This window comes from Mus musculus, chromosome 1 (genome assembly GCF_000001635.26).
Source record: "Mus musculus strain C57BL/6J chromosome 1, GRCm38.p6 C57BL/6J".
In the NCBI taxonomy this organism is placed as follows: Eukaryota; Metazoa; Chordata; class Mammalia; order Rodentia; family Muridae; genus Mus; species Mus musculus.
Genome location: NC_000067.6, coordinates 80,474,585 through 80,498,585, shown reverse-complemented (window position 1 = coordinate 80,498,585; position 24,001 = coordinate 80,474,585). Strand labels below are relative to the sequence as shown.

At 39.0% G+C, this 24,001-nt stretch overlaps 2 long non-coding RNA genes across 3 annotated transcripts in view; both read right to left on the bottom strand.

Moving 5' to 3' along the window:
• Positions 1 to 483: 483 nt before the first annotated feature.
• Positions 484 to 24,001, bottom strand: part of Gm38673 — a 69,933-nt gene continuing 46,415 nt past the window's right edge. Inside the window, exon 3 of one of the 2 annotated variants that reach the window (XR_865573.1) lies at positions 484 to 885. This is a non-coding gene — a long non-coding RNA (predicted gene, 38673). Of the gene's footprint in view, positions 886 to 18,554; positions 19,218 to 24,001 lie in introns of those variants that run through there. The other variant, XR_865572.1, reaches the window with a different exon arrangement.
• The window catches only part of 1700016L21Rik (RIKEN cDNA 1700016L21 gene), a 29,729-nt gene continuing 28,653 nt past the window's right edge, over positions 22,926 to 24,001 (bottom strand). Inside the window, exon 3 of the long non-coding RNA NR_040460.1 lies at positions 22,926 to 23,196. This is a non-coding gene — a long non-coding RNA (RIKEN cDNA 1700016L21 gene). The remainder of the gene's footprint in view (positions 23,197 to 24,001) is intronic.

Here is a 24,001-nt window from a genome sequence, read left to right as displayed (position 1 = left end):
ATATATATATAATACCCTGAAAAAATATATATATATATTATACCATTGCCATACATTGGTAATTGACAAGTTGCAACCAATAGTCCCCTAGAAATCGACCGGTCTTGTCACATTGATCCAGAATCTATCAACATCAATGATGGTGATTCTTAAACAATATTCAGAGTCTGGTGATGACTGAGAGCTGTGTGGGAATGAAAGTAAGGAAAGAGGTTTGAAAATATGGGGAAGAGCCAGGTGGTGGTGGTATACACAATTTTAATCCCAGCACTTGGGAGGTCTTTGAGTTTGCAGCCAGCCTGGTGTACAGAGTGAGATCCAGGACAGCCAAGAAACAGTATCTGTTAGATAGATAGATAGATAGATAGATAGATAGATAGATAGATAGATAGATAGATGGTAGATAGATAGATAGATAGATAGATAGATAGATAGATAGGTAGATAGATAGATAGATAGATGGTAGATAGATAGATGGATAGATAGATAGATAGATAGATAGATAGATAGATAGATAGATAGATGATAGATAGATAGATAGATAGATAGATAACATGGACAAGGTTATTTAGTATCCTAAGTATTTAAGAGAGTGGACGGGAGCATAAAAAATAGCAAATCTAGTATCTAAGAGCCTCTGTCCCTGCACCCTGGTGGTCCCCTGAAGAAGCACAGTCTTCTCCCTGCAGAGAGTTTATCTGGCCAGTGTGCAACGTGGGAAGAGCTGATGCTCTTGTGGACACAAGAGAGGAGCTGCCACAACTGCTGGACAAGAAAGTAAATTTGAGTTCAGAGCAGAGGCGACTAAAGTGTTCCAGGTGATGCTTCAGGAGTCAGCAAAGGAATTCCCAGGAAAGGGCGACTTGCTCTCATCCTCAGGTGTTCCTGCAACAGAATACATGTGAGAAGAGCTGGTGCTAGGTAAGAAATAATCCGGTAGAGAGATGAGAAATCACAAGACTCAACAGACACCACGCTGAGTACCCAAGGCTGATCTTAAAGTCTTAGAAATGAGAGAGGTCAAAATATTCCCAAATTTCAATGGAGAAAGTAATGGTTTAAGCTCAAATCACTGGGTAAAGCTTCAGACACAAGCTTGAAATAACACTTCTGTGGAGGATTCTCGGGGAAATCTGTTTACAGTTCTATTGCATCAATGGCCTAATGAAACATTCCAACTGGATTCCTAATGTATAAAGGACATGGATGTCTGCGCCATTTATCTGGCTATAGGTAAACCATGGCTTTTGTAGGACATTTGACTGCCATTAGTCAACTTACTAATACTTATTCCATAGAGAGAGTAGATGAGCAATTTCTAAAGAAATAGTGAATCATGGGAAAGTCTGGAGATTGACTTAGATTCTAGGTTTCTTTGCTGTTTCCTTATTTTGCTTTACTTTTGGACAAGGTTTAGGGAATACGGAAAGTCGGTTTGAAAGCACAGGATGGTCCCACAGAAATATTTCTGAGCAGCAAGCCAAGCCTGGAAGAAAGATTCCTTTGGTGTCTCATCTCAGAAAAATTCTCACCAGGCCCATCAAGTTCCACAATGTGGTGGCACACTTTCAGTCTCTTCCTCCCAAAAGGCCATAAAGAAAACATGGATTCCTTTAGACTTACCAGATTGGCTGCTGCTTGCTTAGAGATTTGCAAAATGCAACAACCTTTGACTTTAACACCTAGAACTAAACAAGAAACTTTTCAAAAAAAAAATCATCTACATTAGAATTTTAAGCCTAAGAGTTGGAGATAATGATTTTCAAAAAAAAAAAAAAATCATCTGTCTTAGGGGGAGGGGTGTTCAGGTTCAGCTACCATGCTTGCCTATATGTGTATGGGGAGGGGTGGTAATGTTGATTATGTATAGCCACAGCCTTCCTTAAACTTTTATTTACTGCTTCTGTAGAATAACTTTGATTTCTAACTATGCTGAGTCTTTACTTCGTTTTCTCTTTCTCCTCCTCTGCCTCACTATCATTTCTGCCTTGAATGAGTCAGAATCTCAAGAGGCTATGAATAGGTACCACACCCCAAATGCGGGGATTTCCTAACATCATACATTTGGCAAGAAGAGAACAAGATGTTCTTAAAATGCAAAACGTACAAATGAGTGTAGTCCAGCGAATCCATCCAGCAGTTCCCTGCTCCACAGAGGTGCCCTCTCATACAGCAAAGCATCTGTTTCTGGAGAATACCATGGCAATGTTTTACTCCTCTAACAAGAGCCTCCAACTGGCTTTATTCCCATGTACATCATTAAAAGTTGGATTTTCTCAGTAAGGGATACACATAAAAATACATAGAATACACATAGATATATGAGTACACATGTAAATACATACTTCACATCAAATTTCCTCACATGGGTTGACTATGTTTTTCCCAAGATCCATAGACTTTCAAATAAAAATTAGTAACACAAGGCAAGAGAAACCTCCAATACAGATATCAACAAGAGTTATCCAAGAAACTCCCAAAACATTATAGGCTTTTGTTATGGCCCTTGGTTGCCTCCCAGAGGTTGACGATAAATTCATATTGCTGAAGACACATCTCAGACATAAAACTTCACAGGATCCAAGCTGGATCAACCTGAAAGTCTCCTCCCTGAGAACTAGCATTCATGGTACCAGTATCCAGATAATGTTGCCCGTGAACTAAAACAATAATGAGCATGCCACAATACCCTTAAGGGTACAATGTCAGCATACATACCTTGGTGGAAACCAAAAGCTCTCTAATTGGACTTAAGGTCCATTCAACAAAAGGAAAATTACCTGGAGATAGTGTGGTCATGGTCTTGGAGGAGAACTTTCAACCTCTGCAAAATTAGTAACTGCATTCTAAATATTTATTATTGTACTCATAGATAAGTGTAGCTCTCAATTCTAACACAAAAAACAACAACAAAAGCAAAAACTTTTCTTTGTAGCAATCAAAAGCTGTTACAGGAAACTACAACTGAGCAAAATATAGAGAACAAGTGATCCTGTGGAGCTCAGCCCCAACTGATGCATCTATTACACAATTCCTGCACCTAAGGCTCAGAGAACATTGACGAGGAGGGATCAGAGCGGTTTGAAAAGACAAAGAAACAAGAAGACTGCTATGAGACTGTGTCTCCTAAAAATGTCAGGGAACTACACCCATGAACTCTCAACAACATGGTTGAAAAAGGAAAACCAATAGACATGTTAACATGAAAGGAGAAAACCCAAGGATATCCCAATTCTAGACAAAGAACTACAGGAAACTAAGAAATAGTTAGGGAGACATATTGTCTTCCCCCGAGAAGAGTCTCTCAGTTCCTAGTGGTCAGGCTTGAAATAATATACATACGAGTAATATTATGAAAAATGAGTAGGCTGGAGTTACATATTTAGGAGTGTGTGTGTGTGTGTGTGTGTTGAACAACAAAAAGCCATGAATTCAGAAGAGAGCAAGAGAGTATACACGGGAGGGGTCGGAGGGAGGAAAGGGAAGGGGGAAATGATATTATATTTTCATTTCAAATAAAAATAAAACTTTTAAGGTTGGATTTTCAAATCAAGTTGTTAATATAATAACAACTTAAATTTGAAACTTAAACTTGAACAATAGGTTTCAAGGCTGCCATAGTTATTATTGATTTTTTTCCCACTCTGACCAAATGTGCATCTCCTTTTAGTCCTTTCAGCGAATAGTTAAAAAAAAAAAAAAAAAAGAGAGTACTTTTGACTAAGTGCAATTCAGGGCTCTCCTCTGCAGGTCTTAGAAATAGCTCTTGTCTGGAGTGACAGACAACACTCCCACTCTTTCTCACAAGTATCCTTGAGTAATGCAAGGTTGTTACAGGTGGAAGCCTTGCATCGTCTTAACCAGTTCCATCTCCTAACAGATTTCACGGATGCCTGGGATGTCTGTTTTCTCCAGGATATGATGTGGCCTCTGAAGCCTAAACTGTTTGGCTTAAATTAACAAGCAAGATTTTCTTGGCAGAATCAATGCCTTACATTTTCTACACTATGGCATCTTGACATTAGTAACTGAAATCAGACGTGAAAGATTTCTTGCTTCCAAAACGGGGGAGGGGGGTGGAGTGGGGGGACTGTCACCTTCTCCTGATGTCGCAAAGCATAAGGTAATGAAAAGAGAAATCTGTGAAAGACAGAAAATTAATTGAACCCAAGCATGCAAGTCCTTGGAGGCTGAGACTTCAGTGTTTGCCTTTGGGTTCCAGAGGCAAGGAGAGATCCAGGCATGTGTACAAGTTTCTGCAAAGCTTGCTGAGTTCATGCATAAAAGAATTCACAAATGAGTCTAAAAGAAACCAAAGTTAGACTTCTTAAGGCAACTTCATGCTGACTGATGTCTCTGGTGTCCCCAGTAGAAGTGTTCAGTCAAAGGAGACTGAGAGAACATACATCACTCAGGCTCTGAAGGAGAGTGCCCAGACACAGATGCTCAGCCCTATTGCTGATACACTTGTGACCCTGAGCAAGGATCCACACTGAGCCTCACTTATTTCTTCTGGAAAATGGTACAAACAATGAGTAAGAGGATCAAAACAGAACACAATGTTCATAATTCAGGAACTGGCAGCAGTAAATGCCCTGTATGTGTGAGCTGTAATTAATAGCATGGTAACAAATACAGCTCAAGTGAGAAATTAGGCATTGTGACATCAAGTTGTTTTTAGTAATATTGATTCATATAATTGTAAAATATGTATTTAGTGAATGCATAAATTTAGAAACATGGTAATTCACGCTGTTTCCCCATAAAATCACTGATGAGCACCTCATAGCTATTGTAAGTTCCAGCTTATAAGAGCTCCAAAGGCAAAAATACATTCTTGCAGGGAGCTTGCACGGTGTAGAGAGTATTATAAGTCCCCTAAAGTATTAATAAATGCATACAAATATTGCTCTTTATCTAATGTATCTCCAAGGACAGATGCTACCTCAAGGTATGGATTTATATAAAGTATCTGAAATGTCTCATAAATGATGACAGTAGATTCAGAATAATTGTCCACAAGGAACATAAATGCACAAAAGCTTACTCTGTGAGATCCAGCTAGATGGAGCAGTTTCTGAGATAAAGATGTTTCTTGATGTCAAAAATAATTTGGAACAGGATTTGCCTTCTATGTCAGGTCAATGTGATCTTCCTTGGTGACAAAAACTAGGAGTATATGAAATTTAATATCACTTTAAAGGTGCAGAGGCTATGTAAAAGCAAGAAGACTGCTCTATAATCCTGGCCTGAAAGGTATTTCAGAGGTCGAAATCTGACACTTATTGAATTAATGTCTTCAGCAATAATTTATTTTAACCAACACCCAATATCTGGCTCAAAATGGAATTCTGGTCTTGGTAGAGCAATGCTAGAGAGAACTAAGAGGATGTACATGTTCACGTATTGCTATAAAGAAAATGAAAAACCAAATTCAAATTGAGAAGATAAAGACCTAAGAGCATATAGGAGGAACCTAAAACACACTGAATTCTCTATTGAAAAGACCAACACATGCACATACATGTCCACATGTATACAGACTACTAACAAGACAGTTGTGACCATAGAGCCAGAAAAATTATTTTCTGTTTTAATGATGCTCCATTCTATAAACAGGATTATTCATAACATCCACCTCCATACCAAGAGAGCAAGAACTCACACACAACACATGAACTGCTCAAACCTAGTCACATTGTTCACTGTGGACTATGAACTAAACACATTGGAGTACATAAGTTGACACCATATGGGCCTCCTCCCACCCAGTCCACTCCGATTAAAATCAGAACTCAGCCAGGATGCTGTGTAACACTCCTAAGGACCACTCCTAAGGACTTTACGAGCTACATAGAATCTACTTTAACTCAACACTGATGTCTTTACTTGTGTCCTTTTGTGGTGCACTGGGAGACTTGGAAAAGAAGAGAACTGGAGAAGAAAATAAAGAGCAGAACCAAGAATAGAGTGGAGTGCCTAGCCAGTCTTGGACAACCTATGGTTCTAAATAGAAAGAAAACATATAAGTTCATTTCACTTAAGCCAGTATTGTTCCTGTGTCTTTATTAACTTCTTTGTGCAACTTCCAACCAATAGACCTTTCTGGACTCCCCTGAACACCTGAGGTCCCTTTCTGATCACCAGTGGCACTTTGATACTTAACTTATATCTCCTCTTTGAGAATATGACCGAGTAAATTACTGTATTTCAGGATATTGAATGTCTTTGATTAAGCCAAGTTGTATTGAATTAAATCTAACTTTGAATCAAATTTCTAAAATGCCTCTACATTCAAACAATTGTCAAACAAATATATCAATACAACAAATTAAATATTTCCTTTATTGAATTATCCATCTATACACTGAAAATAACTTCTTCCTGTTTAGTCAGAAATATGGATTTAAGAACTGTGGTTTGTAAAAACTAAAATAGAAACAAAATAGAAATGTTAGTTTATCTACCAAAAAGGAATTCACTGTAGGTTTTTTTTTTAGTACAGCTAGATGTCCAAATATCTGTGCCTGTCTTCCAGCTAAATTTATCTATCACTGTCAGTGTTCCAGTGCAGATTCCTTCTCTATGGATGTCAAAACAGTCTCTAGCAGATCTCGGATTATGGTTTCCCAGCTTACAAACTAGTAAAAAAAAAAAAAATGCACTTCTCCAGATGTCACGCATTAAATTATCATTCAGTAGATATTCATTAGTCTGCCCTCATTTTCATAAGTGCTTTTGATATTAGTATTGGCCATGTGCTTTGCTTTGGCTAATGGAGTATTAGTGTATGTGACATAAACTAGAGATTAAGTAGGCTTTTGCAGATACAGTTGATCTCTGACACTTTGTTTTCTTCCTTCAAAGACTATGCTTTCATTTAAGTAGCCTAGGAAGGATGGAGGATACATAGAACAGCATGAGATCCTAGCCAAACCCAGGTTCATACAGCCAGAAACCAGCCAATCTTAGCATGTTGAAAGAGAAATAAATACGTATTGTCATGTACATCAGAGATGCATGCAGGTGTTTTTCCATATAGCACCAGTGAGGCAACAATTAACAAACATGTAGAACTCCAAGAGCATTCTCTGATCTAATATCACAATGTTAAGTCAGTGATTCTGTAAAGGTGCTCATGATGATTGCCCAAGGAACGGTGGCTGTGTCATCTATACATTTGTTAATAACAATCACTGATGGCAGGAAAGATGATGATGAAAAGAAAGGTGGAAGAGCAAGAAATGAAACAGTGTGATATGAGGGAGATAGAATGAGAAGGAGGTGGTGGATACTATCTGAATACATTGCATTCATGTATGAAATTACCAAAGTAGATTTGTATGTTCTTTTTATTATGCGAATGCTAGCCTTGAGTCTTCAGATATATGTACTTAAACTGGAATACACATGTAAGTCAGGAAAATAGAGACCATGGGGGAAGCTTTGAAATGAAGGCTAGAATGGAGATGCTATAAGGAGAAAATAATAATGGGGCAAGAAGTGCTATGTATGATGAACGAGGGGAATGAAGGGTATAATAGGCAGTGCATACTTGATAATAAGGCACTATTGCTTGTTGTAGGATATTTGACCACACTGTGAGCCTCAAGATTGTATGCCTTGCTAGAAAAACCTGTTTCTAGTTGTGGTGTAGCTCAGCCCTAGCACACACCTTTAATCCAAGAGCTTTCTGTTTATTGTAAACATGATTAAATAAAGTCAAGGATTTCATCCCTCCTGTCTAGCTTTCACTGTGCTGGATTAAATAAGTAGGTCAAGAGGTGGCGCAAGCAAACAGCTGGGATTTTGAGATAGCACGGAAAAGAACTTCCTTCTCTTTCGAGACTTCAGCTGAGGAGGAACGTCAGCTGGGTGCTTTCTCTGCTTCTCTGAACTAACAGACCTTCACTCCAGCATCTGGCTCCTGATCCTTATTGGTAAAATGGAACATTTGAGATTTTGTTTAAAAACAACAATTGCTAATGATAACAAATACTTGAGTCATATATAATATGTAAGGATCAAACTGATACTAACCTGGACATTTCAGCTCTACTGTCTAGTTTTCACAGTGCTAGAAGATGCTATCCAAGCTATTGGGGAGCTTTACCCCTCTCTGGAACCTGTGAGATACAATAATAATTGCCCTGACAACACAGGACCACCAGTGCAATAGTGGCACAAATGTTATGGAAGTAACCAAACACTTCTTGATTAGAATTCAGGCCTCCTCCACAAAATGGAACTCATACCAGGCCTTGTTAACTAGGCCAAGAACTGATGGTTGAGTAGGCTACAAGGGAGAACCTGTTACTGTTGTTGTGCTAAGTGAACACAATGCTAAACTTTCTAAGTTTCTATCTTATACCCATATACTGTGCATCTCTAAACCCTAATCAGAGAAGCTTCCTTTTTCAGGATTAGTGATTGACACAAGAGACACAACAGTAGTCATTGTGAAGAGAATAATAGACTACAAAGTGCTCACCCCTAAATGAGACATCTGTATTAACCCTCCCCACACCTCCCATAACTCAGACATCATCAAAGAAGAGAAGTCAAAAAAATCATAAGAGTCAGAGGCAGTAGATGATTGTAGCAAAACAGTGTTTCTCTGAGCGTGGCATTAAAGTGGTTGGGTAGATTCAAGTCTGACAAAAATCCCAATAAGGATGGGAAGAGGTCTCCTAGTCCAACTTCTGTTTGAGTAACTATTGGCAGTTGATGCTTTTGGAAATGGGAAGTCAGTTTTCTTTAGGGATTCAAACTGACTTCCTGTATCCTTGTTTTTAAACCTAATATCTCCACTATTACTGCCAGCATATGCATGAGCATAGGGTCATCTAATGGAGCTGAGAAGGAATTACAGTCCAACCACTACTCCAATCTTATTGAAAGACAGCTCTCACACTGAGCAGATGGCTCAATGGATAAAAATGCTTGCCGAACAAGCATGAAGATCAGAGTTCAGATTTCCTGCACCCACAGAAAAGCCAGGGATGGCCCCTTGTGCCTATAACTCCAGAGTTTGGAGGTGGAAGTAGGAGACTGGAGATTTTTTGCCAGCCAGATTAGCTGCCCCCCAAAAAGCTAAGAGTTAGAGAGTTAGAGTTAGAAAGAGACCCCTTCTCAAGAGAATAAAGCAAAGACAGATAGAGCAGGTTACCCAGTGTCCTCTCCTCTGACTTCTGAATGCACACACAGGTACATACATCTATACACACATACATACACATAAAAATATACATATCACATATGCACAAATGTGTGTGAGAGTCAGTGAGAGAGAGAGAGAGAGAGAGAGAGAGAGAGAGAGAGAGAGAGAGCAAATGGAAGACATAAGAGAAATATCAATGTTCCCAACAATTTGGTAGGAACAAGAAAATGGGCACTAAAAAGAGAACTCTCATCTACTGTTCAGTTAATGATATTGATTGAGGCAAGCACTGATACATTTATCTCTTCATTTTTGCTGAAATTCAATATCGATCTGATGAATCAAATAAAAGCAAGGTTTAGGATACAGCAAGTCATATATCATTTTCAAATATGATATGAGTTGTCACATTAATCTTTCTTAGTACAACTAAGACAAATATGGTGCTTAGAGAAACAGTGTCTATGTATCAAGCAGTTGAGTTACTTTAATGCAGAGTAATGAGCCAAGAAAGTAACCTCTAGTTTTGAGTGATCCAAGATATGCAACTGAGCTATAGACTCTGATGATTGACATTATTTTTTTATCTATTCTTAAATCTAGAAACCAAAGAATTTTAGAACTCAATGGAGATATTGCATGCCACCATAAGACAGGCAATATTCTGTCCTAATTTTTTCATATTGATCTTACACACCAGTACAGTTAAAATTATCAGTATATTTTAAGTCTCTGACTTCCCTTTGAGAGATTGATTATCTAAAATACACAGTAGGGAGTCTTGTTTTACCCTTATGGACAGTGAGTCAGCTGTCTTCCTTTAAAGATTTAAGGCATTCCTGTGACAGCAAGTTGATGGGGACACAGCCACTTTGCCTAGCTTTTGATTCAAAGTCACCCCTCTTCTGTCACTCACCAGGCCCACCTGGATCCTGGGAACATTCATTTTGCACGCCTCACCTTGACAAACCCCCTCACTTTCTCAATAGTAATCCTGAGGTGTCTGGCCACTGACCTTACTTCACATCATCTCAGTGGGGAGATGAAGTTTACTTTGTTGACATTGGGTTTTTTAATAACACTGTCTCACTTACAGGCATTTATTCACCATGGAAAAATCTCATTATAGAGTATCACAATATAAAGTCTACCCAGGCACTACAGAAGAAGATAGCATAGTACATGGATAACTTCAAATACCAAAGGAAGGAAGGGGGAGAAAGAAAGAAAGAAAGAAAGAAAGAAAGGAAGGAAGGAAGGAAGGAAGGAAGGAAGGAAGAAAGAAGACAGGAAGGAAGGAAGGAAAGAGGGAGAGAGGGAGGGAAGGAAGAAAGGCAGAGAAAGAAAGAGAGAGAAAAAAAGAAAGAAAAAGAAAGGAAGAAAGAAAGAGGAGAGAAGAGACAGGAAGGAAGGAAAGAAGGAGAGAGGGAGGGAAGGAAGAAAGACAGAGAAAGAAAGAAAGAAAGAAAGAAAGAAAGAAAGAAAGAAAGAAAGAAAGAAAGAAAGAAAGAAAGAAAGCACAAGCAATGAAGGAAGGGAAGGAAAGAAAGAAAAAAGAAATTTACAAAAGGTATAAGAAATGACACAATAACCTTAATATGAAGTAAATAGAGATTTGTTGAATTCTGCTATTACTCTAATGGCAGTATGTTTTCTCCTCTCTGAGTAGTACAAGAAAATAAACTTTAAAAATAATTGCTACCAGGCAGTGATGGCGCACACCTTTAATCCCAGAATTTGGGAGACAGATCTGAGTTTGAGGCCAACCTGACCTTCAGAGTGAGTTGCAGAACAGCTGAGGCTACACAGAGAAGCCCTGTCTCAAAAAACAACAAATAAAACTGCTAACTAAGAAGACTTATCATAGGAAGACAGAAATAAGATACATCCATCCAAACAGATGCACACATGACAGAATAGAAAAGTAAGAAATAAAAAGCAAGACAATACGACTTCTCGAAGAGATCACAGCTCTTCAACCTCCAGATAGTGATGTAATTAGAAGTCTAGTTTTCAAAATGATCCCCATTCGGTGTCCTCCAAGAGGGCTCAAATAAACAAACTAATGAAGCAGTTAATTCAAACCTAGATGAGAATTCCAACCTTCAGTGAGAAACTCGGCAATTTTAATGCAAATCTCAACAAAAAATGTTAGATGCTGAAGGGGAAAAAAAATGAATCTGGAAACTAGAAGCTCAGTAACTCAAGAAAACTCAGGGAAAGAGTCTCCAGTGGACAAACCAGACAGAAGAAAGAACATCAGGAATGGAAGACAAGGCTGAGGAACAGTGGAAGACCAGAAAAGAAAAAATAAATAAGTAAACAATCCTGAACACTGCATTTAAGACCTCTGGGACACAATTAGGAGACTCAGCTCACAGATGTGTCATAAAACAGGTAACTTAGATACAGACTAAAGACATAGACAACCAACTCAATAAAATCATAAAAAATTTCTCGAATCCAGGAAGGGAAACAAGACATCACAATACAAGAGTTATTTAAAGCTCTACACAGACTTGAGTAACAAAGAACCTCTTCATACAAAACAATAGTTAAAAAACAAGAACACAGAAACAGAAAAGAATATCACAACCTGCCATGGAATTTTTATCTCACAGAGGCAAACCTATCACACCAACATCAGTCCTTTCTCCAGAAAACTTAAAAGCCAGAAGAGCATGCTCTGAAATAGAAAGTTAATCAGTATTACTGAAAAGGAAGGGGGAGGGGAGAAGAAAACAGAAAGAAAGAACTCAGGGACTGGCATGCATTTCCAGGGCAAGCAAATGAGAATTAGAAAAGATCCCACCATTATGCAAACTGGCAAGCCTCTAAGATAAAGAGAACAAAAAGTGAGTGAGTGTCTCTCAGCAGCTTGAAGAGGTTGAGCACATTACACACGGTCAGGAAACAGAAACCAGCAACTGTATACACGCTTTTCTGTCCCTTTCTCTGTTTACACAGCCAGGATCCTAGCCAGGGCACCTCAATTTATGATATCAAGATAATCCCTTACAGCATGCCTGGAGGCCCATACCCAGGTAATTCCAGAATCATTAAATTAAAATTTAACATTAACCATCATACTAGGAGAGGAAGCAGCATGGTTATCACACAAAATGCAGGGAAGGCTTCTGACAACGTTAATCATTCGTTCACACTAAAAGGCCAAAGAAACTAGGAATACAAAAAAAAAAAAAAAAAAAGCATAGCTCAGGTTTATGAAGACTATAGACAACAAAACCACAGTCAATATCATAATATAAGAAAAAAATTAACACAATCCCTCAAACTTAGAAGTGACGACTAAGCTATCCACCCCCTTCTATTCTTATTCAGAATAGCGCTTGAAGTCTTAGTTACAGCAATAAGACAAGATAAATAATAATGACATAAGTGAAAAATAAGAAATAAAATTATCTCCATGTTCAGAAAATAAAACCTCTTACTTTTTAGACCCTAAATCCTTCACCAGAATAATCTTAGATCTCATAAACACTTTCAGGAAAGTAGTAAGATAGTAAATCAACACAGAACAATAACTCTTCTATATACTAATAATGAACACGCTAAGGAAAAAAGCAGAACAGTCCATTTCACGATAGCTTCAGATAGATAGATAGATAGATAGATAGATAGATAGATAGATAGATAGATAGATAGATATAAAGTAAATAAATAGATAGATGACAGAAGACAGATGATTGATATAGATAGATAGATAGATAGATAGATAGATCAATATAAAGTAAATAAATAGATAACAGAAGACAGATGATTGATAAAAGATAGATAGATAGATAGATAGATAGATAGATAGATAGATAGATAGATGATCTAGGAATAAGCCTGTCAGAAGATGTGACTCTATAGTAAAAACAAAAAATGCTTATTAACAGAAGCCACTAGAAGATGGAAAGATATCTGGCGTTCATACATAAACAGAACAAATTTTGTAACTATATTACTAAAACCAATCTACCAACTCAATGACTTTTTATGAAAATACTAATGATATTAATCACAGGAAAATAAACTAAAATGTCTATGTAGAAAATATTCCCAAACAGTACAATCCTGAAGAAACAAAACAAAGCTCGTGGATCTCAACATGCAATTTCAAAGTACACTGCAGATAGCAAGTAAGAAAAGCGGCTCAGTACCGCCACACAGGCCAGGGGAATAGAACAGAGATCCTGAAATAAACTAAAGAGCAATGACCTAATCAGCTCTGGTCATTTGATTCTCAGCAAAGGTACCAAACATTCATTAGAGAAAAGACAGCATCTTCTGCGTTCGGTGCCATCTTCTTCAAATCTTGTAAAATTCAAACTTTATATTCATTAGACAAAACTTCCCACGTACTTCAGCCCCTGGCAACCACTGTTCTGTTTTCAGTTTCTATGAGTTTCACTGCTTCAAATACCTCACAGAAATAAGCCAGTTATGTGTTATATTATGCATAACATATATTACATATCCCATTTCTGTTTAGCAAAATCAGAAAGGTGTAGATTCATTCCACAAAATAACAATATTTAACACTACTGAGCCATACAGTTAAAAATGGTTAAAGTGGTAAACTTTTAGGTGGTTCTTACTGTAATAAAAATAATTTTAATAAAAGGATTTCTTTGCCAAGTCTGATAGATTTAGGGGAAATCATTTCAAAGGTGGCAATCATAGAACTGTGGAATCAAAAAAACGAACTAAAAGACAGATATGTTTTATCCTGTACCGACTGATGAGTCACCCTGGGTATCTGTGGGGAAGAAAGACCTTTAATCCACATGAGCAGAGCTGAGGAAACTCACAGACACAGTCAGACTCTGTACAACCCCTCCTGATGTGAAGAATAGTGAGTGCTCTCTGGAACTAGAAATAAAAAGAGTTAAGGTTAGAATTTTATCCTCTGAAATGGTAGCAAAAATTTTGCATTTTATGTTTTCGAGTTGTCTCCCCCCCCCCCCCCAAAAAAAAAACAACAAAAAACCTCATGTGCTTAAAAAACAAGAGCTGAGACTGGAAGCATAATTCTGTCAACAGAGTGCTTGCCTACCATGCAGGAAGCCCTGGGCTTAACTCACAGCACCAAATTAACCAGATGTGGAGGGGTATGGCTGTAATCCCAGCACTGGGGAAACAGAGAGGGGAGGGTTGGGAAACCAAGATCATCCTTGGCTATGTAGTGAGTTTTGCTGCAGCCTGGGCATGCATGAGCAGTGGTTATGATAAATAAATATTTTCAAATGAGATCTCTACCTGATAGCATTAACATCAATTCAATACAGGAAAGGCACAAAACATACTGCATGATGCTTCATTGTTGTCTTTGAGTTTCACAATCTAGATCTTGGCTTTTAATTATCTCCTTGTTATAGATTAATTACTCCTGCTCATAAATCCTAGAGTTACTCCTGGAATGAGCATAGTCCTAGTTCTAGCTCCACGGGGTCATCATTCATTGAGTAAAGACAAAACCAGTGGGTCACTGAGTAAAAAGGCCGTCCTAATGCAAACCGTAATGTAATGAAAGGTCTCCTGTTGTCTCTGCGTAAAGGTATCTGTTGGCTGCAAGTACTGATGTCACCTGGTTTCACCAGCTTTCCACACTGCCGTGGAGTCCCTGAAGAATGTCGACGGAAGAACCATGCCACGAACTTGCCAAATGCAGCTCAATAAATCTGAGTTTACTTTGCTGCAGAAGTTTCATTTGGCTCCACTCTACCAACGTCTCATGGCCTCCCTTCTCTATGAATACAACTGAGCTATAAATAGTGAACACTCAGTGCTATGAAATGGAAACTGGAGTCTATCCAGGAAACAGACTGGTGTAGTGCTCTGAGGTAGGCCATCCTTGAAGCACCAAGTACAGACTCCACTGAGCATAGCAAAAGAGCCACAGTTGCTATGTATGTGTATGTCAAAGCTTAGCTGGACTGGCAGACATTATCCTGAATTAAGCACTCTTGTAAGCATTGTGAATAATGGAGGAGGAATTTGGGGATAAAGAACTTAAAGCAATGCAATCAGAATTTGCCCTCATGAAGTTTATTTGCAAGTCAAGATGATAAACACTACCTACACAGTTCTAAAAAGGCATAATCAAGTGTCAAATTATATAGTGTCTGCTCGATTTTGGAAAATAATTCAGAGGAAGAAAAGATCAAGTTGATATACAGTGTTGAAAAGGGTTGAATAAACTTAACAAGATTCCAGCAATTTAAAAAAAAAATAAATAGTGGAATTTGCTATTTAGGAATAATTTGAGGCTAGTGAGATTACTCAGTGGGTAATGCTCTTACCACACAAGCATGAAGGCCTGAATTAAAATCCTCAAGCTGACATAAAACCAGGAAAAGTAGCATCTCAAATCTTGCTACAATGAAGGGAGAGAGGGAGAGAGAGAAGATTCCTCAGAAGTTTGAGGGACAGCTAACCTGGAGTATGCATTACAATAACAAAGGTGACCTACCTCAAAATAGGCAAACTCCTGGCATTGTCCACTAACCTCCATACAATTATCATGGCACATGCATGCCCACATTCTCACACAGGAATATGCACGTGTGCACGTGCACACACACACACAAACACACACACACACACACACACACACACACACACCACTAATGTATACTAATGCTTCAGTAAACATTAAACTACTCGTAATTTCTCTATTTTCCTTTTTTTTTTTATCACACTTCTACCAATCTATACAGTCTTGTGATAACCTATCATCAATCTCATTTTATAATTTTTCTAAACTGGGGCTAGAGAGATGGATCAGCAGTTCAGAGCACATACTGCTTTTACACTGAATTTGGTTCCAGGGCCCATGTGAGACACTTTATAACCACCTGATATTTCAGCTCTCCGGGACTCCGAGGCCTCTGTGGCCACCTGCACTCGCATACACATACCTACTCGCAGACTCGCAGGCACACACGTGATTAAAATTTTTGTTTTTAATCAGTTTTTTGAAAGATTTATTTTATGCATTTGAGTGTCCTATCTGCATGCCAAAAGAGGACATCGGATCACATTATAGATGGTTATGAGCCACCATGTGGTTGCTGGGGATTGAACTCGGGACCTCTAGAAGAGCAGACAGTGTTCTTAACCACTGAGCCATCTCTCTAGACCCTAGTAATGAAACTTTCTTAAAATAGATCTTTAATTGCTGGCATCAGCACAGTTTACCTGTATAAAACCTCAACCTGGACATTATTAACTAGAGTAACATTGGTTCATAGTTTTGAGGAATAAATCTACACAAATATGAAAGAAAGTGCAAAAATCTTAAATGTATGCCAATGAGTTTGACAAATGATGATCCTATATAATGCAACATCCCTGTTTCACTATATATAACACTACCATCACACCAAAACAAAATATACATAGTAAAGTTATTATCACACCTTCCCAGTCATAGTTGACTTTCTAGATAGCTCATGACAAGAGTCAGGTGAAATGCTGATCTTATCTTCCCACTTAGGAAAAAAAAAAACCAAAAAACAAACTTTGAGCACGCAATTCTGTTTTCTGTGCTCTGATGGATACAAATGGCCACACCCTGACTCTCAGAAAGTTCCCTAACAGTAGGCAGACAAGAGAGCGGGCCTGCAGGTGCATGGCTACAGCACAGTTGTGACACTCTGAAAGCCTTAACCTTCATCTATTTTCTTGTTACTTTATCTATCAAATCAGAGAAGTCATCTGGCATCTGTCTTGGCAGATAAATTCATAAGTCGAATGATAATAGAGGTATTTAGATACCTTTCGACATCTGCTGCAAGATGAGAAGCCACCATTATGACAATTTTCTATGTCAGCACTATGTTCGCCAATAACTACATCTATAAAAGTTATCGAGTATAGCTTCTGCAGACACCTAGGCCTGATAATTATAATGCCACACAGCCAGGAAGTCTCTGTTGTTGAGATGGGAGTTAAGACCTTTAGACATGGGGCCTAGAAGAACCTAAAATGATGAGAGCACCCTCATCACCTTGCCCTCATCTTAAAAAGAATAATAGGAAGCCACCCCAGGATTCAGGAACTGTGTACAAGGTCCCTCAATCCTCCATCAGAGGAAAGTACTGCTACTTACTGTGTCAGGGATGCCTTGACCTAAGGCAACCAAGCAAAAAGCAAGAGCATTGTACCTGGAAATCAGTCTGGCGGTTCCTCAGAAAACTGGACATAGTACTACCGGAGGATCCAGCAATACCTCTCCTGGGCATATATCCAGAAGATGCCCCAACAGGTAAGAAGGACACATGCTCCACTATGTTCATAGCAGCCTTATTTATAATAGCCAGAAGCTGGAAAGAACCTAGATGCCTCTCAACAGAGGAATGGATACAGAAAATGTGGTACATCTACACAATGGAGTACTACTCAGCTATTAAAAAGAATGAATTTATGAAATTCCTAGCCAAATGGATGGACCTGGAGGGCATCATCCTGAGTGAGGTAACACATTCACAAAGAAACTCACACAATATGTATTCACCGATAAGTGGATATTAGCCCCAAACCTAGGATACCCAAGATATAAGATATAATTTGCTAAACACATGAAACTCAAGGAGAATGAAGACTGAAGTGTGGACACTATGCCCCTCCTTAGATTTGGGAACAAAACACCCATGGAAGGAGTTACAGAGACGGAGTTTGGAGCTGAGATGAAAGGATGGACCATGTAGAGACTGCCATAGCCAGGGATCCACCCCATAATCAGCATCCAAACGCTGACACCATTGCATACACTAGCAAGATTTTATTGAAAGGACGCAGATGTAGCTGTCTCTTGTGAGACTATGCCGGGGCCCAGCAAACACAGAAGTGGATGTTCACAGTCAGCTAATGGATGGATCATAGGGCTCCCAATGGAGGAGCTAGAGAAAGTAGCCAAGGAGCTAAAGGGATCTGCAACCCTATAGGTGGAACAACATTATGAGCTAACCAGTACCCCGGAGCTCTTGACTCTAGCTGCATATATATCAAAAGATGGCCTAGTCGGCCATCACTGGAAAGAGAGGCCCATTGGACTTGCAAACTTTATATGCCCCAGTACAGGGGAATACCAGGGCCAAAAAGGGGGAGTGGGTGGGCAGGGGAGTGGGGGTGGGTGGATATGGGGGACTTTTGGTATAGCATTGGAAATGTAAATGAGGTAAATACCTAATAAAAAATGGAAAAAAAAAAAAGCATTGTACCCCCAAATGGGACAAGTATAAAAAAAACTGTATAGTCAGCCAAATACATACCTCTTTACCTGGCCTTGTATATAGCCACAGGCATGGTAGAAGGCTTCCTACCCACACATCTGAGCTGACTCCCTTGCAGACAGGTCTTTAGGAGGCTGGAGGACACCACTGTGTGCACTGACAAAAGGTCACATTTTATTTTTTAACTTTTTACTCAAGGTCTCATGATGTTGCCCAGGATGCCCTCAAATTTTATACTTCCCATGCTTCAATAACCTTGAGTGTGCTAAGATTACACACATGACTCTTTAACACCTGGCTTCATGTTTATATCCACAAATCAGTTTTCCCATTTTAGAAGAGAGTGTAAGTGGAGTTATATTGAAATTTTATTGTAAGGCATAAAATAATCTGAATTTGTTCCATGCGTGCATGAATCAGTAGTTTATCCTTTCTGGTGCTGCAGTATCCCACTGGCTGAACACACTGTACTTTGTTTATCTTGTTGATAATCACAAGGCTTGTTTCCAGTTCAGAGTTATTTTGGATAAATCTGCAATCAACATCGACTATATGTCTTTTTGTCCCCTTGTGTCAGGACCTAGAAGCAAAATCACTGTGTCGAGTGACAGATTATACATCTGTCTTAGTTTTACAAAAACAGCCAGACCTTTATCCAAATTGATTGTCTCATTTCATGTTCCTAACCAAGATGTAGGAGAGCTCTCTCTGCTCCGCCAATTCATCAACACCAAGGCCAGCGGTCCCTGCACGTGTTCCATTCTAATAGCTGTGTCTTTGTCTTCCGGTTCTCTTCTTAATGATGTTGTTACATCCTGGGACCAAAACAAAGGGAAAAAAATAACTGCCGAGATTATACCAGCACTAACAGCACAGAACCAAAAGAAGAAAATAGGAAGATAAGCAACAGCAAGTCTCCGTGGTGTGTTTTAATTAGATGTTGCCCTACAACACTTTCGTGGGTACCCATTAGTTTTATGTGTTTCTGAGAGCAGGTTGGGAAAGGCATATGAGACAAATACTCAGACCCGTGATGTGTATTTCACTTCTGCTTTGAGATAAAAAACCAAAGAAACATATGCAAAGGGTTATTTACAAAACTGCATCTCATCAGGGAACTCAGGGAAAACCAGGAATTTCAGTCATTAGAAATCATTATTATCAGTTTATCTGCCTTGTACTCAGGAGTGACCAAAGTTTGAAGAACTCAGCAAGATGACAAACCACAGCATTCGATCTTGCTTCTAGCCTGGGTATATGGGCATCATCTTCACACCCAGAGAAAACAGTCATTTTCTTTTTAAATCTGAGGTAAAGACAAGTAAAACTTTCTCTAATGATGCCAAAAATATCTCAGAAGATTCCACTTGTCCTATTCACCAGTAATTTTTCTAATGGAAGAAAGCATTAAATATTTTTTAAAATTAGTGTGCATTTCCATAGATAGAGGCTTCAGGAAGATTTGAATGTCCTAGTGGGGAATTTTGTGAGCTTCTCATTTGCTTTATGGTAAGACTAATATACTTGCTCAAACACAATTTCTGGACATCGACACCCCTCCCCACTAGTGAGAGTTGAGCCCCTTGAATCATTCTCTTCTGTTTGTAAACCAGAAACACATATTACTTTTGACTCTAGAGCAGGTTTCTGAGCTGCTGAGAACCCACCAGGAATGTAGGCAGAATATCTAGGATTAACTAATCCTGTCACACTTCCCTTGGTCTTCCCACTTTGGGGTGGGCAACCCAGTGAGCTCTTCGTGGATCCTTCTTCTTCTTTCTCGTTTGTGAAAAATAAGTAGTTCCAAATGCAAGCCTTCCCTTCCCCTTCCCTTCACCGTGCTCTAGCTGCGGCACAGAGACTGAGAGCAGAAAGAGCTGTTCTGCAGCTTCCAGACCGATGGGATGAAGCTCAGGTCTCACTCTGTGTTGCCATACCCTTAGTGTCCAGCCTGCTGGGGAGTAACCAAACTAGCCTTCTCAAAAATCCAATTTTAAAAGTAACTTGACTATTTAATTCTAAACAAATAGAGAAAAATGGTAATATAACACAAGCACAGCAATTTTAACTACGTTTAATTGATATCCTTCGGCTTTGCTGATACTCTTAAAATTCCACATCTTTATATTACTAGTTTCTATATGAGCAACAATATAAAAAACTCACCCAGTTGATGACCAAGACCCTAAACAATAATTATATGTTTTTCTCCTTTCGATCACAAAGCCTAATTCTGGAGATGACCTGAACCTTGGTTGAGTAGATAGATAGCGGCCTATAAAACCCACAGCCATTTGCTCAATTTAGAAACACTTCCATAGGCTAAGCATGTGAACTGAATTCACACAAGAATAAAATGTTAAATTTATGGAAGGTATTTCAGTACATCACAAAGACAAGCGAAGTCTGTATATTCAGCTAACTTTAAGTTCAACATCTCCATAACCTTTGACAAAGTTTCATAGATGAGCCCACTGAACTAAAACTAGAGCAAATTTCATTAAGAGTAAACCAGAAGTGAGTAAAAATTCCAAGTCCTTTCCCTGAGATATAATCCTAGATATTTCAGAATGAGAACTCTGCTTATCTTCTCAACAAGAGTTACAACCCTAAAAGCAGGTGACCCCACTGCCTGGTAAAGCCATGACCAGGATCTGGTTGTTTCTCACAGAAGCTCTGCTATGAGGACAGGAACTGTCTGGAGGTTTCCAGCCTCGCTGAACTGTGTGAAACCACATCCCTGACTGCATCAGCTTGGGCTCTGGAGTCAGATGCTCCCACCATTTATGTTGTTCATCCTTTCAGAAGTAGACTCCGGGCTTGTTTGTAAGTACACTAGCCATCTCTTTCAAGAACTGAATGAGTGGCTATTCTTATTTCTTTTTTCTACCAAAAGATATCTGCTCTTTACTTTTTTAAAAAATAAATTCAGAGAAAACTGCCATTCCCTTTTGCTTTGTCCAATGTGAGCTAGTAGTCTAGGGAACGAACGACATTCTTTGTTCTAATACAATAAAGCAGATAAAATTGGACAGTTCATTTTGAACAGTTTCTTATATAAACCAATAAAAGAACCAAGTGTAATGGTTCGCCTTTTCTATTTGGGATAAGATTCTGTCCCACAGCAGAGATTCAATCAGAAATCTCAATTAGGCAGTTCATCCTCAGCTAAATCTAAGGGCATCTCACCACTGAAATTAGCCACGGCTAATATTTCTTGAAAATAAAGTGTATTTTCCTATGACAAGCAATGAAATCACCCAGCAAAAGAATCCTTGCAAAGAGAGAATAAAGAAATCATTGTTAAGTTTGGTGTTGAAAACGACTAAAATATTACCTGTAAAAGACATTTTCTTCTCGACTTCACATTTTAATAAACTGCAAAAATATCCTAAATTCTCCTGTATCTTCACTGACTTAGTCAGGGTTTCTATTTCTGCACAAAACATCATGACCAAGAAGCAAGTTAGGGAGGAAAGGGCTTATTCAGCTTACACTTCCACATTGCTGTTCATCACCAAAGGAAGTCAGGACAGGAACTCATACAGGGCAGGAACCTGGAGGCAGGAGCTGGTGTAGAGGTCATGGAGGGGTGCTGCTTTCTAGATTGCTTCCTCTGGCTTGCTCGGCTTGCTTTCTTATAGAACCCAGGACCACCAGCTCAGGGATGGCACCACCCTCAATTGGCAGGGCCCTCCCCCCTTGACCCCTTATTGAAAAAATGCCTTAGAGCTGGATCTTGTGGAGGCATTTCCTCAAAGAAGGCTCCTTTCTCTGTGATAACTCCAGCTTGTTGACACACAAAACCAGCCAATACACTCACATATCTTACCCAGCTACTTATTGTCTACTCTAATTCACCCTCTCCTTTATAGCCCCAAACACCTTTTAAACCTTAAAACCACAAACAAAGAAACAAACTGAAAGGGGTTTATAAAGACAAAAATCCACAAGCACCTGGCATCCTGGAACAATGGGGCTATTTTGGACACAGGTCTAGGGGCTTAAATACTTTTTTACTCTCTGTCAGGATCTTTTAAAACAAACAAACAAACAAAGCATTTAACCCAATCACTTTGGGGCAGTTTGAAAGGCCTCTGACAGTCTGACTGAGCTTCCTGAAGGGCTTTAATGTTTCCGAAAAGTTGTTCATGGCCCTCATCCCCAAAGAACATTCTCTGGGTAGTTTCTTCCTGATGCTAGCAACAATCTAGATTTTTATGATCTTATGTATGTATTTGACTGTCCTCTTTATTCCAGGCACAAAGCCTATCGTTTTCCAGAGTCCAATACATAGCCAATACCCAGGTATGCCACACTTAGTATGTCATTACCTAATATATAAATGAGTGAATGGCTTCAGTCTCTCAATAGACACTCTGTGTGTGCCCCTCTGTCTCTCTGTGTCTCTCTTTGTCTGTCTCTCTCCCTTCTTCCCACCCCTTGCCTTCTTCCTCCCTGTCTCCCTTCCTCTCTTCTCCCTCACCCCGAATACACAGTGCCAGGCTGATAATAAAGAAATCCTTCTAAACTACTGTATTCCTGAGTGGCAAACTTCAAAGAGTTGTTCGCTTTTTCCCAGTCTTGTGTGAAAGTCCTGAATAGCCAGCCAAGCACCAGCGATGCCACAGCCCTTGGATATAAACTCCAAGCAGCATCAGAAGCATGACTATTGCTGCTTAAGCATCTATGAGACACCCCAGATTGAACCCATTCATTCCCACAGCAACTGGAGGTAAAACATGATGGGCGATGAAGAATTTGGAGAGTAGGTAGGCATTTTGGAAGCCAAGTCTAAAAGGGGAGTGATGACATCTGTGCTACAGCATTAGTTGAACTATGTCACATGATTACACTTGTTGCACTTAAGAAAGGAAAGCTTGGGATAGTTTACCTGTGAAGCAAAAAGAAAAAATAAGAAAGATTAGTAAGCAGGTTAAAATATGTTCATTTTTAAATGATTTCCCTGTGCAGATTGTAATGTCAGTCCCAGAGCTTTGTCTTGCATCTTTAATAGTTTCATTTCCTCTTTGGGACATGAGTGCTTTGTAATTCCAACAGATTCAGCCTCTTGGCAGTGGGAACAGATACCTCTATTCTTGCTGATATTAACTGTCTTCAGTAACTTCGACCTACATGGCTGTGCTGTCTTATTTTCAACCTTCAAATTCTCATGTCTCTGCTCTACTAACACTATTCTTCACATAGTCTTCAAGGCATATTAAGTAAGAGAATTTGTCTTCTTTTCCCTTTAGTGTTTATGCTCAGTACAGGTATTTTTATTCTGTTTTTAGCCCTTGCCTTTCACAATAAAAGATTTCCAGGGTTTTGTTTTGTTTTGTAATTACTTGGTACCAGGCATAGTCATAATGAGGTATTAGGAATGCATGTTAATTTCAGTGTATGTACAATTATATGTATCTGGGTGGAAAAGAGACAGAGATTGTCAGAAACCTAGAAAGAGACCAATAGAGAAACAGCACAAACCTCTTCATTGGTGGGGTTCATTACTGGGTGACCCACACAGATGAGTATTTGTACATTGGGCAGTGTCACACTGCATGTCCACAGCCATTGGATACTTCCCAAGTGACCAATC